Below are 17,356 nucleotides of genomic sequence, written 5' to 3'. Positions count from 1 at the left end.
GATCTCATAAACATAGAGATTTCATTCAGCAATATAAACTCTGACATTTGACCAGACAATTGCCTTGGGGGCATTAGCTAAAATAGCCTTAGCTTTAAAATTGAAATATGAACTTCTGAAGGCTTTGGTAGTTGCTTTCCAGTGACACTGAGACAACCAATATGAATAGTGGCTGCTGGATATATCAGCATCCCTAATTTAGGGAGAGGCTGGTGATTTTGGCTGTTTAGCCACAGATACCCTCTCATCTAAAAACGTTCTTTCGCTTTGGTTTGCACATGTAGGTAGCTCAGCTGTCTGTCACCAACATGAAGACAGGTTTAGCTTTCACCACCCTTTTTGCCCGTCCAGGAGCCAAACAGCGTGGTTGTTAATGGCGCGTAGCAGAGCCGGTGTGCCGGGGCGGCAGTGCTGCTCCTCGGATGTGGCGCTGGCAAGGGGGATCCCGGGGAGCCTGGCTCCTTCTGTGCCCTGGGGAGTGCCTGTGCAGGGTAGCATGGAGGCTGCTGTTGCCTTCCACATTTTTGGGAGGAGGCAGCAGGCGTTTACCCTCTCACCCAGCACGTGGGTTTTATTATTCCTTTTTTTCCAGTAGAATACAGTTTGGGTTCCTCTGTGCTGCGAGCCTCAGCCTGCAAGCAGCAACCCACTGCGGAGCAGACCCCGAGGGCGAGCAACAGTTGCCAGAACAAACGCGATTGTCAGTGGTCTTGGGGGGCTGCAAGTGCTCTCTGTGGGAGCTGTTTGATGTCGCTGACCCCACACTGAATCAGGACGGGAAGGAGGAAACTGCGTTCAGCACTACCTGTATAAGTACATCTGCTAACAACCTGTGCCTGGTAAGGTGTAAATGTATGCACAGTTCAGCACTTCAGCAAATGCTCTCCCTTTATAGACATGCATGCACCCTGCTATTGTATTTTTAATAGGCCTGCTCTTTTCATGATGGTATACAGCTCCAAAATCCTACCCAGATTAACAGTGAGAAATAAATGCTTTTTGTTGCTGTTGGTTTCTCGATATCCTGGAGGAGCAAGAATGGTACTGGTTTTAGTTTGTTTTAGACTGCAGGTGAGCATCTTCTCCTCTGCATAAGCCCATGACCCATCTCTCCTCTAGCTACCAAATCAACTGCTGGGGCAGCTATGTGATTTTCCTGATTTTGACCAATATAATAAAGATGATGATCTAAACCAGCTTACAGATCATGCTGTCCCCCTGACCACAAAGTAACTTGCTTTGTGTCCTCCCAATACAAGGAGAAGGTAAGGACCTAGTTGGTAATATTGTCAGCGTGGTCCCTTAAACTCCATGGGGTCATTCTCTCTGCACACCAGCTCTGTGTGCCGCCGGTCTCTGCTGACTTCAGCAGGGCAGCATGTGGGGAGCAGAGTCAGCTCAGTAGTTTGCCAGGTACTGCACATCTGGACTGGATGTCTGTGGCCAGGTGTTGGTAGCAGGGATGGCTTCTGTGTGAAGAGACCAGGGGCTGCCCCATGCCAGACAGAGCCAGAACCATCTCTGCAACGGACCCACGGCAGGGCACAGCTGAGCCCATCAGCAGAGCTGGTGGCACCTCTCTGGAAACATAAGAAAGGGCAGAATGTTGCACAGGCAGTGAGGAGTGAGGTAAAAAAGTGTGAGAAACAGCTCTGAGAGCACCAAAGTCAGAGAATAAGGGGGAGGAGGTCCTTCAGGCTCTGGAGCAGATGTTTCCTTGCAGCCCACAGAGAGGACCAGCGTGGAGCAGGTACTTCCCAGCAACCCATGGAGGACAATGCCAGAGCAGATATCCATGGTGCAGCCCACGGGGGGACCCGTGCTGGAGCAGGTGGACATTCCCCAAAGGAACTGCAGCCCATGGAGGTCCTGTGCAGGAGCAGGTTCTCCTGGCAGGAGCTGTAGCCTCCACAGAGAGCCCACGCAGAAGCCGATTTATCCTGAAGTACTGCAGCCATGGAAGGATCCACACTGAAGCAGGGGAAAAGTGTAAGGAGTAGCAGAGAGGAACTGTTATGGAACTGCAACCCCCTGCTCCCCATTCCCTCTGCACTGCTTGGGTGAGGGGGAGGTAGAGGAGTTGGGAACAAAGGAGGGAAATTAAACCTGAGAAAAAGGGGTGGCAAGGGGGAAGGTGTTTTAGTTTTTGTTTCTCATTACCCAAATCCATTTTAACTGGCAATCAATTAATTTTCCCCAAGTCCAGCCCGTTTTGTCTGTGACAATAATTGGTAAGTGATCTCCCTGTCTTTTATCTTGAGCCATGAGCTTTTCCATCTTATTTTCTCCTCCTGTGCTGCTGTGGAGGGGGAGTGAGAGAGTGGCTGGGTGGGCATCTGGCCAAGGTCAACCCATCACCACAATATAAGAGTTTCAGTAGGAAGAAGGATCTGAAGTTGAGTTGTATAACCAAGAAGCATACATTAAGTATTCTTGTGTCTACCTGGAGTGTGCGGAGTGTGCAGTTTTGGCAGTGTCCAGAGAGTAAGGTGGAGTATGTGTTATAATGCAACAAATTTGATCCTTCTGTAACTTCTGAAATCAAACCAGCCAGGACAAACACCACTTCTGCCCCCTTGCCTCCCTTGCACTCTCCCTTTGCCCTGCCCTCCGGGGCCCTTTCCAAATCCGTGTAAGCAGTGGCAGCCCCAGCTGCCTCGCTAAAATCCTGCTCTCTGCAGTAGCCTTTAAAGGTCAGCCACCATGGGCCAGTGGTGGCTGTTTTAGCATGACTCTTTTTGTCTTCATGCCCTTTCCCTCGGTTCTTTGTCAAACTCAGAAAAGCTCTTGAGGGCCACAGAACTGGGGGCAGGTTTGGCCTCAAAGAAATTTAAGTACCATGTTTCTGTCTCTAGATCCCAGATTGTTGCTGTCTGTTGCTGTAAAGTGTCAGACTCTATATTGGTTGGTAGCTAACAGCAGCAACACTTAACGAACTTGAGTGAGGATGATGTTTAAGCATTTCTCATCCTAAGGAGCTACCATGGCAGCTGTGGAAGGCTCCTATGGTCTGGGTGTGCTCTGAATAACCTCTCTCACTATGGTTCACATTAAAAATTTTGATTATCTGTCAGACTCCTGCTCCCCTTCTCTTGAGCTATCAGAGTTGCAACACTCTGTAGAAGTCATTTACTTGCCAGCGGTACCGTTAGCCCTTTGTGAACAATTAAGCTGAGGTCGGAGGTTGTAATATATCAAATTTGCGGACCGTATTAAATTTTATTTTTACTGAAAGGAACTTTTTGTCTCTTTTATCAGGAGGAAAATTAAGCTGTGAACTGGAATTCCATCAGGCTGTCTACTGTGAAGCCCTGTGGCTTTAGCAAAGGGGCAGCAGTGGTCAGAAATGACACTCAAAAGGTAAATTTATTTCTTTTTTATTAAAAAGGATAAGTTATGACCTGTACAGTATATCTTAAAGAAGGAGGGAAGTTAACATGATACACTGTATTTTCTCATTTCTTTTAAAAAGCCTGATCTTGCAACGGGCAGAGAAGTTCTGGATGGGAGGGGAAGGGGTGCTGAGCTACCACTGAAGTTGCAGGGTATGGACATACCCACCCTCCATGCCTGCCCCACTGCCAGCAGCCTCTGTTTCTGGTTATTAGATGAAATGCTGGAACTTCTCTTCTGGTCTGAAAAGGGCATGGAAGTGAGAGCTAAATATTCTGACTAATTATAAATGGATAAGGGGTTCAGGATAGGCTTTTGGAAAAGATTGTCTGTTTGATTCTGGAGTTGAAAGTTTCTTGAGGTAAAGTTTTTAAAACCTTAGAAAACACATCTTTAGTGTGGGCCTCTTCTCTCACCAAACCCACTAGAAGTTTTGCCATTTTGGATCACATTCAAAAGTTCTGTTCAAATCTACTGTCTTTGTGAATTTTGCCATTCTAAATAATTGTTATTTAATAAATTAAAATAATTTTACTATAAAACCAAACTACATTGAAACCCTGTGTCATTCTCTGGTTTCCAGAGAACAGACATTTCAGAGTCTAACCACCAAGTTAGAAATTCCCAGACGTGCTGGATATGAGGTCAGCACCCAGCCAGGCTGATGCTGGCTTTCACCTCTCCAGGGCTGTATTCTATAGTTCGGGGGAAGGATTGTCTTTAGGACCTAAGCATGCAAGTATGTGCTTGTTCTCTTCATATGGGTAAAAGATATCCCCTTCTGTCTTGCACATATATCAAAATATATGTGCGAGCCTCAGTAACTTGCATGCGGATCTTATCGCTGTTTACGCAACCTGCTCTGTTTGCCTGCGTCTGGCCCGCTGTGGTTTACACACAGACGTATTTGATTTTGTGGGCAGTGGCTGGTGATACCAAATTAGACTACCAAGATCCAACGACCTTTTCATTTTTCTATAAGATTAAAGGTTTGCCCTGCTATATTTGTCGTGGATCTCTCCTCTTTGCTGCACAGTGTTACGTTCCACTCATCCATATCTCGTGTGTTTCCACCTTAAAGAAGGTGAAATTTCCACAGCAAGAAAAGGGATTCTATTGTGCTCTGTATAATTTGAAAAACACCCTGTGGGATGAATTGTGCAATTTTAATATTCATTATCTTAAATGTAGACAATAGAGTAGACCTAGTAGGAAAGACTGATTAGCAGATCACTGAAGATAGTTTTTTCAACTTGGCACATTATTTGGTGATAAGCAAGTAAAACAATTTCTCAAGACCTGAATCTTTGGTATTCAAAAATGCAATGTAATGGCTGTAATCCTTCAGTAAACGTACACATTCTAGCTCAAGAGCCAGTAAACATACACATGCGGGCTCAAGAGCCATGCACGGACAGAACTGACTTCATTTGTAAATCGTGGGCCTTACCGGTTAGCAGCTGAGACCAAGAGATTTCTGTTGCTCCCTCCAACTCTAAATGAAAGACTGGTTCAGAAGGGAGAGGGAAAAAGGAGTATGCAATCAGTCCATAAAGTGAATGGCAATGTTTTAATCACAATGCTATTGTTATTCTTCCTGTTTGGCTGTTTGTGGTTGTGTAGTTTACATATTCATTCCTTTAATTCTCACAAAGGTTTTGTTGTTGTTTTTTTGTTTGGCAAAAGTTTGACTCCAAAAGGAGGGCAAACTTGTCATTAACAGGTTATAAGAGAAAGAAAAAAAAATGAGTGGTTTTCTCTATATTCAAATATTTCTGCGGGTAAGGATACAAGGTGGGTATAATTTTGTGGAAATAGAGATACAAAGATTTATTTGTAGACAAGTGCAAGTGAAATTATGTGTGGCAGTACAGTTTGGGAGTGTAATGAAATTTATCCAAGGAAAAAACTTTTCTAACCATATACCCAATGCAGTCAAAGCAAACTGATAATTTTCATAAAGGCTGCGGTACTTGCCAGTTCCCTTTTTCAAGTGAAGCTTTCCAGGGTATTCACTCTGTTAAAAATGTCAGTGAAATACAGTACTACGTACTGGGTTAATTCCTTTCCTATAGAAGACATGTATTCACAATAGTTTTTGTTTGTTTCTTTTTAGCAAATAACATGTAATTCATAGCAGACTTCCAGCTCCTGTCAAAGAGAGAAGATGCTTTTGCTTCACGCAACCTTTACATCTAAGGAAGTAAGTCAATCTCCTTTTAGAAACACTACCACAAATACAACCTCTTGACTAGGTCTTTATGTCCTCCTGTCATGCATTATTCTTATTACATGGACACTTCTCAAGGTTTTGTGTCAGTATGGATTAAATTTATAAGACCATACTGAGACAGTGCGCATAGCTGCAACGTCTTCCATCTCCATGGTTGCTTTGAGGAAAAATAGGATTCCACTTCTTGCTCTGAGGTCAGGACAGTGTTAAAGGTCTTTCTTCAAGCCTAAGCCAACCTCTGGTATTCTTGGGAGATGCACATTATGTACTGGAGCAGACTGGGATAGTGCATGAGCACAGACTGGGGCTTGGAAAATGGGGTTAAGGATGATTTAAGGAACTTTTTCTTTCATTGTAGAGTTAAAGCCGTAACTGTCAACTCAAGCAGCAGCGCTCTGATGCCTTCTCAGAATTACGGTGTTCTGTGCACCTACTACACACGATCGGGGAGCGGGGGGAGTCCACTGCAGACTCCACTCGTGTAAGCTGTCTCCAGCTGTCACTAGAGATACTGAAAAGCAAGTCACCATCACAGGTATTTCCTGCTGCCGTCAGATGATGTGTAGTGACTAAAAGGGTTGCCAAGGATGAGAAAAGAACAGGCTGCAACAGCCAATATTTAATAAGTGCATCCTGAGTTTTTTCAGAGCCATTTCCATATTTATACATACTATATTTTAATATGGCTGTGCTTGCCCATCTACTTTTTTTCCTAGCCTATGCTGTCTCCAGGCCTGAGAACTTTGTCTTTTCATTGTGTTCTGTCTCACAGGCATAGTATAATGACAAACCAATTCCCTTGCTTCCTAGTTAATGAATAGTCTCTAGTTTTTTCAGGCAGGAGTGTTAAAGAAAGCCTAGCTTTCAGCTATTAAAAATATTCAGTGATATTTATGACAGATTTTCCACTTCTTCCTTCCTGCTGCACATAATCTTCAAGATCATTAAAGGGAAATTCTGAGATTTGCCATGCTCAGTGCTAATGTAGCACTTGTTTCATAATGAAGCTTGAAATGGTGGGTTTTTGCTCTGCACACGATTAATGCTAAAGTCCACATCCTTATCTGATAGAAAACACCAAGAGCTCCACTGAAGTAAATGAAGTTAGGATAATTTGCATCGGTTGAGGATGTGGCCCTATATCTGGTTGACATTATCATGCCTGCTACAGTAGAGACACCAGCTGGGGTGCTGTTGTTTCATTCCCGTGTGGGGTAGGAAGGGCCTCAGTGGGGGAGAATGAAAGCGGAGAACAGCCATTGCTAGCACAAGTTAGGAATGAGCTGCCTGAAGTATAAGAAGATTGAAATAAAAAGGAAAACTCACCATAACATAGTGAGATGCAACTGAAAGGACGTGAACTTGGTGAGGTTGCCTCGCTTCATGTTACTCTAGAGGGACTAGTGCTTCGAGCAGTTCCTCCAGCCCACGTCTGTGATCAGGGATGGGAAACTTCTCCCATGCCCTGGGGTTTACAGGTCAAATTAAACTGCTTAGGGGCTGTACCTCAAAGCCATATGGAGGCTCTAACTACTGCTGTGCAAAATGCCCTGTTTCTCAGGTGGAGCTGGCAGGAACCAGTTCTTCAGCAGCTGGGTTAGCCTTCTATTTGCATTTGGATGAAAACCAAGAGGTTGGTTTTTTTCTCTCTGACTTTGGATATAACTCTCCTCATTTAAGCTGTCCTACTTCTTAAACATTGATGCTATTTGCAGTGCTGTAGCTACCTGGTTCTAGGCTTTTGTCTCAGAACACTTGTGCCATAATATTCTCCACTGGAGGAGTCTTGCTAGAGGCACCGTTTCCCCTCCAGCCCCAAGGAGAACACATCTTGTCTCTGTGCCACAAAGGAAACTTCTGCGATTGTCATTCTGTCCAGCATGACTGAAATAGCTGTAAAATATGGTATGCATTTTTAGTGGGTTACAACCACGTTCTCCGAGCTGAAGGAAGAGAGCCTATACAGCAAAAGAAATAATGTTTTTACTCAAATTTTTTTTTTCCACAAAATAAATTTTTGCAGTAGCTTTCATTAGTAATCTTCAATAAAATAAAACCTTATAAATACTCAATCCAGCTGCTGTTAAAATAAGAACAGAATTCCTATTGAATTGAATGAGGTCAGATTGGGGCTCCAAGTGAAGGTCAATACAGTTTTTAGTTCCTTCTTGCCCGATCCAGCAGTTACACATAGGAAAGTTGGCCAGCTGTGAGATGGCGATTTAAGAAGGATGGCTATGCCTCAGGATCCATCGCTCCAGCTGTCTCAGGCTGTTCTGGTGAGGCAGAGGTTTGTGCTTTTCAGCCCAGGGATAGGGAATTACAAATGTATGCTGAAATAGAAGCCAGAGTTCAGGGTGAGGACACAGTAGAACAAAGCCCATTGGTATGGGAGAACTATAATAAATGGCATGAACAAAGCATGATCATTTCAAAATGCTTGCCAAATGTGACTTGATTGTCACTTTTCTTGGGAATACAGCCTTGCGACTGAAAAAAAAAATAAAAAAGAGAGAAGCTGGTGATCACTTTGGAATTAAAGGTTTAAGATATGACATGGGGAATTAGGCATGGGCCTCCATTAGCACTAATGTTGACCTCCATGCATCATTCTGAAAATAAACCCTATCTCCAACTCAGCCAGATTTTTTTCTTCCACTGAAGAACAGGCATAGATGTCTCTGAGAAGAAGAGTAGATCTCATGACTGAAAACTTTTGTTGTTGTTTTCAAATGCAGTTGTAAAACTGAGTGATGACATTGGTGTCCACACCTGAAATATTTACAGATTAAGCAAGTGCTTAGTTTTTATGGTGGCGATAAAATATTGCTTAGTATTTCCTGGTAAATTTTTAGGCCTCAGTAATTATTATTAAAAAGAGGAGGAAACAGGGAGCTATAGCAGAATGGAGACTATAGTTCATAAACCCTGCTTTTTACCACGGATTTACAGTCAAAAGACTGTTCTGTAACATTCAGGCCCCTTTCAATAATCTTTATCATAAGCATGTGCTTTTGGCAAGTAGCTCCACTGAAGTCTGGGCAAGTGATGATGACACTTTGAAGTCAACAGGAGCATAGGGTGGCAGTAAAATATAATGTGCAGAGCACTAAATTGGGACTCAACATCAAGTCTCACTGCAGCACTGGGTGTGATTTGGATTCTCCCAGCCTCAGTTTCCTTCTGTGTAAACAGTGATGATCTCTTTTGTGAGGTTCTTTGACATCTGCAGAAGAGAAATACTGTAAAAAGACTTGCTTGTTATTATGCATATCTTTGAAACAAAGCTTAATGCTCCAGCGCTTTGCTGGGTTGGGGTGAATGTGCTTAGCACTTTGTGTGATCAAGCTGTAGATTACATAGGCAGTGGTTTGTAATAAGAGCCTTATCAGTAACAAAAACCCTTCTGTCATTATCAGACAAGCAACAATCCTATTTTAAAATGGTTGCCAAATGTGTTTATTTGAAGATGGTTGTTTCTAGCATGGCTCAAACCATTGTGTGGCAAGTGTTCAATTGCTTCCCACTAAAGCCAACATTTGTAGCTTGGAAAACTGTTAGATAAATGTCAGTTTCTGCCATAATTTGTGGAATCAATACAAACTGAGTCAAAGAATCACAAACAGTAATGTGAAAATAAAATGATCTGCGTTATGGTTTTTAAGTAAATGATGATAAACTAATAAATGCCATTAGCTGCTGCCATTACTTTGTTGAATTTAGCTGATGTTACTGTGTTGACTTTAAAAGCTATCAGCTTAACTATATAAATCCATTTGACATGTCTTTATTCAGATAAAACTTTAATACTGCAAGTGTAGCAAATTAGATGCAAATGCTCTTTTTATTTTAAGTATATTTAAAGCTGCCTTTTCAATGCAAATTTTACAGGAAATCTCAACAAGCTAGGACAGACATCTTAGCTGTCAGCGTGCAGCACTTTCATTTCGGTCTCAGGCATGGGAGCTGCGTTTTGTCCCTGCAGACTGAGATAATTAAAACTACAGAGAGATGGTTTTAAATATACATGATACACAGTTACTTAAATTGTGGGATAATGCATAAATGCAGCCCTTAACATTTTTGATAGCACAACACTGACCAGATAACATAGCAGAGTGAATTGTAGGGAAAAAAATTATTTTTGTGTGAACAGTTTAATGGTTTTCTACTTTTCACCTGAATTATTATGGAGGCACAGAAATACCAATTCAAAACCCGGGCTGTGAATGCCCTCATTAAAAAGATACTGATACTATTAACTTTTTTTTTTTTTTTAATTATGCTTTAACTTCTTTGTTTTTGAGCAGCCCATAACCTCCTTAGAATACATATCTATTTCAGCTTTCATTTGCTGAACCCCCTGAATGAGTTTATCCAAACAATGTGAATTTACTCAGATCTTTTTAAAATCCCACATCTCTTGTGGTTGATAAAGCTGACTTTAGCTAAGAAGAGTTGGATCAGGGTGATTTAAATTTCACAGTGAAAATGATAAGGGCTTTACTAGAAATAATAAGCACATTCAAACACTGTCATGGGCAAACAGTTGAATGTGCAGTGAGAAATTTGGCAAGGCTGGTCTTTTTCAGTGTTGATTTAATGAAGTAATGGATAGTAAAATAGAAAAAAAGAGATACTTGCTTTCAGAGGTAAACTTATGTTAATTCCATATCAGTAGTTTTATAAAGCTTTATTCATTAAAAAGCAGCATTAATGCTCTAATAACTTTTAAAATGTCATGCTGTTTTAAAACAACAAAAACCCCAAACCAACCCACCAGCTAGGGAAGAAGAGTCTATTTTGGCAGCTCTCTACAAACTGGCTGAGTGATACCCTATTATTGTCATGAACCGCATGTCAGTTTGTTGAGCCTGAGGATAACTTGTGTTTCAGGGAAAGAAAAAGAAAAAAAAAAAAAAAAACCACACCACCCCACATCTACTTAAGCTCCAGGGCAAACAATAATGGTCCACAGTTTAAAATCGTTTTGAACATTTGCTTGTCCATTTAAACAACACAGAGCTTCACCTTTCTCATTCAAATTGGGTGGGGAATCTGCACAGCCCCAACTGCAAAGGAAGGCTTGTCTGGAGCTGTTACATTTGCAGGATCAAAAGGTTCAAATCTATGAATCCAGATGTGCTCCTGAGCGATACGGCCAGCACGGCTATTGAATGGGGCAGGCGGGAGGGGAGCGGGCAGCACGGCAAGGAGCAGAAGGCGAGGTTATTTTTTGAGGCAGTCGTTCAGACGCTTTATAGCCGTCATTAACGGGGTTTGTGTACGGCAAGGAACTGGCATCCAGAATTAGTGAGGTCTGATCAGCGAGGCATCTGGAAAAAAAAAATAAATCTACTGTGTATGGCACTTTCAAGAAGGGGCGAGAGAGAAGAAAGGGGAAGAAACATCACTGTGTTGCCAAAGGGCTGAGGTTAAGAATCCCTCTGTGCAATTTAACAGTTTTTAATTCCTACATTTTAATGCCTCGCAGGCCATTGTGTCAGTCTACTTTAGCTCCTTCAAGGAGCCATCTCGCCGCTGCCAAGTGGATTAGCTCTCCGAGGGGCTGCAGCCATCACCTGCGGCTGCCCCCGCGCTCGCTTCACCCCAAATTTGGGTGCTGACCGCCGGCACCCAACGCTGCAGCGGCTAATGCCACCGCCGGCCAGCCTCGGAGGGGGCTAAGCTTTGTTTTTCACAGGTGCTCCCATGATGTTTCTCTTATTTTTTCCTTAAGGAAGGCGGTAACTCCCCACCTGCCCTCAGCGCGGGGAGAGGCGGTCATTAGCAGGCGGGGGGAGATCAATATTCCTGCCCAACCTTTCTGGTTGCAGTTCCAGTCAGTAATTATATAGCTGTTATAAATCCATGAATATCGTGTATAAGGAAAAACTAATCTTTTCAAAACAGCTTATTCCCATAGTTAATGACCAGAGAACTACAACTGACTTCGTCACTGACAACTTCTTTGTGTTCGATAAACAGATTTTGTAGGAATAAAATGATTCTAAGGTTAAAAAAAAAAAAAAAAAAAAAAAGAGCTAAAATTCCCCTATCCACCATCACACACATATTTCCTGCATTTGGCTCATTACCGGACAAGTATGTCCTTTAAGACCCAGAGATTAATGAGGCATTTTACGAGACTAATACATTTTAAATTTTAACACTGGAGTTAGCATCTATAATTGTACAATTATACGTTCGTTTAGATTTTTTAAAGATAACTAATCACAGGTGACTAGAACTGTGTGAAGAGGCAGAATTTATGTTTCTCCTGCTGTAGGAGTACTAAATCATGCAGGAATTGAAATTGTTTTCCTTATGACAGATAGCTCAGGCAAGATTAGTCAGTCACTGTTTCAGATAAAATGCTTTTTTTATTACGCATACTTTATGTGGGACTATTATATCTGTAACGTATACTTCTGCATACAGCAAATTAACTATTGTGTAATGCAAGGACCAAGAAAGAATATCATTAGTTCTTGCTATCCCGCAGTTTTGAGCAGCTGGTGAAATATATACCAATCATCCAACAGCTAGCTTCATGTTAACATGTATAACAAAGCCTGAACGATTCCTGTTTGACAGAACTTTACCATGTAGTAATAAATAAGGCTGAATTATTGATGGTGATAACTGCTAATATTATTATGACCTCAATTAAGTGCTTTTTTCAGACACATTAGCAACAAAAGGTCTTCTCTTTGCTCATTGCTGTTTTTTTCAAGCTCCACTTTACATTAAAATCGAATTGATCAAACCTATTTGCCATTTCGCTGTGAGTGGATAACCATAATGGGTAATCTATCAGCATGGTGCTCCCCTTAAAGCTATTAACACCTTTTGTTGTTATACTCAAGTTTCTAAACGTGCTGAGAGGTTCAAAAAGGCAAACCCTACAATCTGTTAGGATTGCACAGAGCTGTGACTTGTGGCACTCTTTTAATTACCATACTTTTTAAACTCTACGGTTAAATACTGATATTTCTGACACTAAGTAAGTCTTTATTTACTTATGAAGCTGTGAGACAGCTAAATTAAAGCTGATTAGCAAGATGGCAGCTCTGCTGCTTGCAGCTGAGGTGAGTTTAGCTGCAGCGTGGCATCTCCCCACAGCTCGCTGCTTGACTCTTAGTCACTGGGGCTGAGATCACTCAGCAGCAAGGCAAATAAAGGGAGCTTAGAGTTTTTTGCCCTTTGGCAAATTGGCAAATTGTGTTAGTTAGATGGATATGTGTGTACAGCGTGGAGCAGTCTGTTTGTTTGTGAGAGAGCTTTTGTAAAAGGCAGAGGGAGATAATTTCTAGGGACAGGCTGTGTAGTGTGCATGCTTGGGGAGTTGTGGGATTACACTCATTAAAAAGTGAAGAGCTAATGAAATAATCAGAGGAAGACTGAATAAACTGGAGAATACAAATATGGACCGGCTGTCTTGGTAGCTTGTACCTCTTTTTGCTTGAGTCTCTGCTGAAGATTTACGCCCTTCTGGAACCATTCCTCGGGTTTGAGTGACTGGATTTTGGAGATTTGCCTTATTAATACTTGTACGGAGCTGAATGGCAAAAGGCAGAGGGAATTCCTCGTTTACGTGCTCAGATCAAGCCTAGGCTGAGAGCCCTGTTTGTGTAACGCTAATGCTATGGCTAAGTGCAAGTAGGTGGTGCCTGTGTTCACCAGCACAAAACCCTGGTAACGTTTTTGGTCACAATCTCAGTAGAAAAGCCTGGACAGAATAAGCAGCGAAATCCTTTATTCCCTCACGTGTTACATCTTCCTTTTATTTTTTTTTCTTTTGGGGGGGTGGGGTGGTGGTGGTGGTGTATGTGTACGTGGTTTGTTCGTGTTTTTTGTTTTGTTTTTAACCCTCTCTGTTCAATTGCGCTGTTAGTAGCACTGGGGAGAGCATCCTACTTGTGGAAGAAGAGAGCTCCAGCCGGGGCCGGTGCTGCAGGAGGGAGCTGCTGCCAGCACGGAGTAGAGGCTCCGGTTCCACTGTGGGTGTAGGAAAAGTGGGAGCACCTCGGTGGGATCCTCTGTGTGGGGCTTGCACGGTTGCATGTAGGCTTGGTGAGAGAGCACAGTTCATTTCCCTTAACGGGAAAGGGCGAGGTTCTCTGCCTGGCAATCAAAACAGCAGCCTTGGGACCATGCAAGCCTGTTGCCTGTGTCATTTCATGTGAGAGTTTCATGAGTTAATAATTCTTCTTACATAAAATTTTTTTTAATTGCAGAGTGCCACAAGTGAAGACAGGGATTCCCGTTCATTGCTGGCACAAGGAGAGTCAGTGCCAGTGATTTAAACCAGGTTACACCTTTTGTGACGTTAATGCCAGCAGTGGTTTGGGCTATTTTCCTTCTACTTACATAGTGAGTCAAAAGCAGGGTGAAATGAAGAAATATTTGTGTTGGCTTCAAAACGAGATTGAAGAGCTGTTAAGCTCCAGTTCTGTCTAGCTGTTGATATATGTAATATGGCAAATTAATTAAAAGCTTATACTCACAATATATAGGGATTTCAATTGTTTTAAAGTGGTGGTTAGTCTTTCAGCAACTAGAGGATACACACGACTGAGTTACGGTAGTAGATCAGTGCTTTCCAGAAGTGCATGTTTAAAGTAGTTTACCACACTTCCAGTTTCTTCGTGTCAATCAGCTTTTGTGAATTTTTATCTTGTGTTGAACAAACCAGAACTGTCCTTTGCCCGTTTTATGAGTGGCCTGCAAAGCAGGGTATGAAGTGGGTCGATGACAGCTCATCCATCTCACTCTTTTTTGAAAGGGATTCTCCTACTGGACATCATGCAGAGAAGCATTTTTTGAAGCCCACCCACCTACTACTAGTTGCCGTTCAGGAGTGGTTACGTTTTCCTAAGGCATTTCTCAGAGGGGTAAATGCGCATCATCAAACAGCAGATTTATTAATGGTATGTTGACTTTACTGATGCTTCAGCTGCTCTTGTCTTAATATAGGCTGTCGCTTGTATGTCAGCTGGAAACAAAAATCAATAAGCAATGAGAGTGGGAGTAAAGGGAAAACGAGGAAACAAAATGATGAACAAGAGTTCTGTATCTCCTCTCATATAATTTATTCAGCTGGTGTGTGAGTTTTGCAGTTTCACAGGATCGCCAGGGAATCCCCCCAGCCTCCTGCTCACGTGAATCGGAACCCTTCCCTCTTTGTGAAGGAGGAAACTGAGGCACAGTGGTCATGGTAGCAACTGCTCTGGCTCCCAGATTTACCTCCAGAAAGTTGAGGCAACGTGCTCAAGGGCTGTCAGAATCTGGGTAAACATGCCTACCAATTTTTAAGAAATAGACGCGTCATTACTTTTTAAAAATAATACAGGTGTTTAGCAAGCTCTTGCTGCTGTCTGATGAAGTTCTTGGGGCCGCTGCTTCCATCTCGGTCCCTCTCTAGGCCCGTGGGCTCGGGAGTGGGCAGCCGGGGGTCCCTGCAACAGCCGCGGGAGGCCGCGCACCGGGCCGCGGGTGCGCAGCGCGGGCCAGCGCCGATGCGCGTTTGGAGGGCGTTGGGCTGGGAGGGGAAGCGGTGCGTTTAAGCGACATACAGTGCCGCAAGAGCAGCCGTGAGGTACAGACGGGGGAGATCGTTAATGAAGGCACCGAAGCAGCCACATCTGTGATTGAGTACTCCGTCTTTTGGTCCCTACTGCTGTGTTTACTGCTCCTTAATGTGCTATTGTTTACTCACAATTAAACTCTTTACCGTTAATTTAGCTCTCAGACGCTGAATTGGTCACACAGACCCGGCTCCCAGGGCTCTGGCAGATGTGCTCTGCACACTTGTTTAAGCAGGGCTCTCGTTAGGCAGCGGCGCCGTCCAGCCCAGCGGGGGCTCCGCGCCCGCGGCCCTTCCGCGCCGCTCCGCGCCCGGCCGCCGGCGCGGCAAGTGTTGCTCCATGTCAGCCTAAATTTCACACCGGAGATAACAACTGCCTGAAACCCAGGCGCTGCTTGAAGGAGAGAAACACATTTCTACCTCCCCCCCCCCCCCCCCCCCCCTTAATTAAAACGTATCTGTAAATTTAAACGGAGATGGTGGCTATAATAAGTTTTGAACTGGTGACAGATGTCAACAGCAAAAGGCCCGAGATAAGACGATGTCAGATCCGTATGCAACAATATGTGTCTTCCCCCTGCAGCAAGCTGGAGCATTACACTGCGGGGCTTCACGCTCAGTGATCGTGGTTGACACCAGATAGTTTAAGTAACCCATAACAGGGGATTCCGGGAAAATGGAGAGAGCCCTAATAGCAGAGATATTTGTTTATGCATGTCTCATAGTGAAGCTGGGGGCTTTAAGTGGTTTTGAATGTTTATTTTTTCCCTACACTTATGATTCTTTTGCCTAAAAGAAAGTATTTCCGTGTATATGCTGTGTATATTGATGTGCCCAATATATCTATTCCAAAATTGACAACTGAAGTGATGTAAACCTATAGAGTAAGTGTAGATTTCTTTAAAAACTTTGTCTTCTTCCCTCAGCTTTTCGCTAGTCATGCCAGGGACACTGTAGGCAATTATTTGAAATATCTGGCCTATTCTGTGAGGTATGTTATTATTTCTGGTACATTGTGTGCACATGTTTTATGTTAAACACAAGAAAGCTAATGAAAAATGTGAAGAAAACAGTGGCAATGGGATTCCATTCCTTTCTGGAGATAGATACATTTACACCAGAAACTGTGGGAAGTACCTGGTCTTGAATCAGTCAACACTGCAATTGCATTGCAGCCTTTTTTCCTCTTCTCTCCATCAAAGTGTGCGGTACGTTAGTAAGGTCCAGGTTTACTAACTGGATTGCAGCTGGGAGGTTCTGCGTGGGAGCTGTGTCTGGCCCACCTGCCCTGGTAGCTCTGGTGTTGCGATATTTTCTCCTTGCAGAGGAAGCACAGAGGCAGTGACATGCTTGCCTAGGAACACATCCAGTTTCTTCTCAGGAAAATAAATGTATCTTTCCTCCTTCATTTATCATCTCTACTGAACTTGCCAGAAACATGTTTATCATGAAGGTGGATTTGTGTCTTTTTTCCTGATAAAGATAATCTTGCTCAGATAATCTGCTGAGGATTCATGGACTTTTGGACACTCCTAACTAGTCCTTTTATTGAAAGTAATGACTAAAAAGGGCAGGTCTGCTGATCCCCCTTTGGATCTGTGGGCCATCCATTCTGACATTGCAGAGATCCGGTTTAGTTTTAATTACTGAGTATTTATGTACCAAGACTGGAGCTCTAACTCCAGTTCTGGCTTGGGTTTCCATGAGCAGGTCTTTAAGATTTACCTGGTTGGTTATTAGATATGAAGCCTTGTTTTTTTCACAATACTTACGTACATGTGACTATAGTAGCTATTCAAGAGATCAGGTCTGTGTGCCATTTCTGATGGGGTGATGGTTCAGTCTGCTTTTGTGAGGCATCATTAGAAAAGAGGGCAAAAAGAAGTTTGTTTTAAAGAAGTTTAGTTTAGAATCCCTAAATTCCTCTCAAAGTTGGTGATGTTCAGTGGCCATTCATAATAATTTTTTGTTTATCTATTTTACATTTTTTTCTTACATTAGCTCTTGTTACATACTAATTATCTAAAATGTTATTACATTTTTAGATATTATTTTCAACACAAAATAGTAAAAAAGTCATTATTTCACTTATTTAAAATAGAGTTGCATGAATGATTCAAAGTGAACATTTTGTTTGATCA

General features: G+C 42.7%; 1 long non-coding RNA gene across 2 annotated transcripts in view; it reads left to right on the top strand.

Annotated features, from left to right (window-relative positions):
* Positions 1–359: 359 nt before the first annotated feature.
* LOC116962964 overlaps positions 360–17,356 on the top strand; it is a 74,572-nt gene continuing 57,575 nt past the window's right edge. The window contains exons 1-4 of one of the 2 annotated variants that reach the window (XR_004407895.2): positions 360–839; positions 3,259–3,360; positions 5,510–5,596; positions 5,985–6,161. This is a non-coding gene — a long non-coding RNA (uncharacterized LOC116962964). Of the gene's footprint in view, positions 840–1,697; positions 1,990–3,258; positions 3,361–5,509; positions 5,597–5,984; positions 6,162–17,356 lie in introns of those variants that run through there. The other variant, XR_004407896.2, reaches the window with a different exon arrangement.

This window comes from Tyto alba, unplaced genomic scaffold (assembly GCF_018691265.1).
Source record: "Tyto alba isolate M040663 unplaced genomic scaffold, T.alba_DEE_v4.0 Super-Scaffold_26, whole genome shotgun sequence".
NCBI lineage: Eukaryota > Metazoa > Chordata > Aves > Strigiformes > Tytonidae > Tyto > Tyto alba.
Note: the sequence above shows the minus strand (reverse complement) of the source record. Positions and strands in the feature narration are given on the sequence as shown.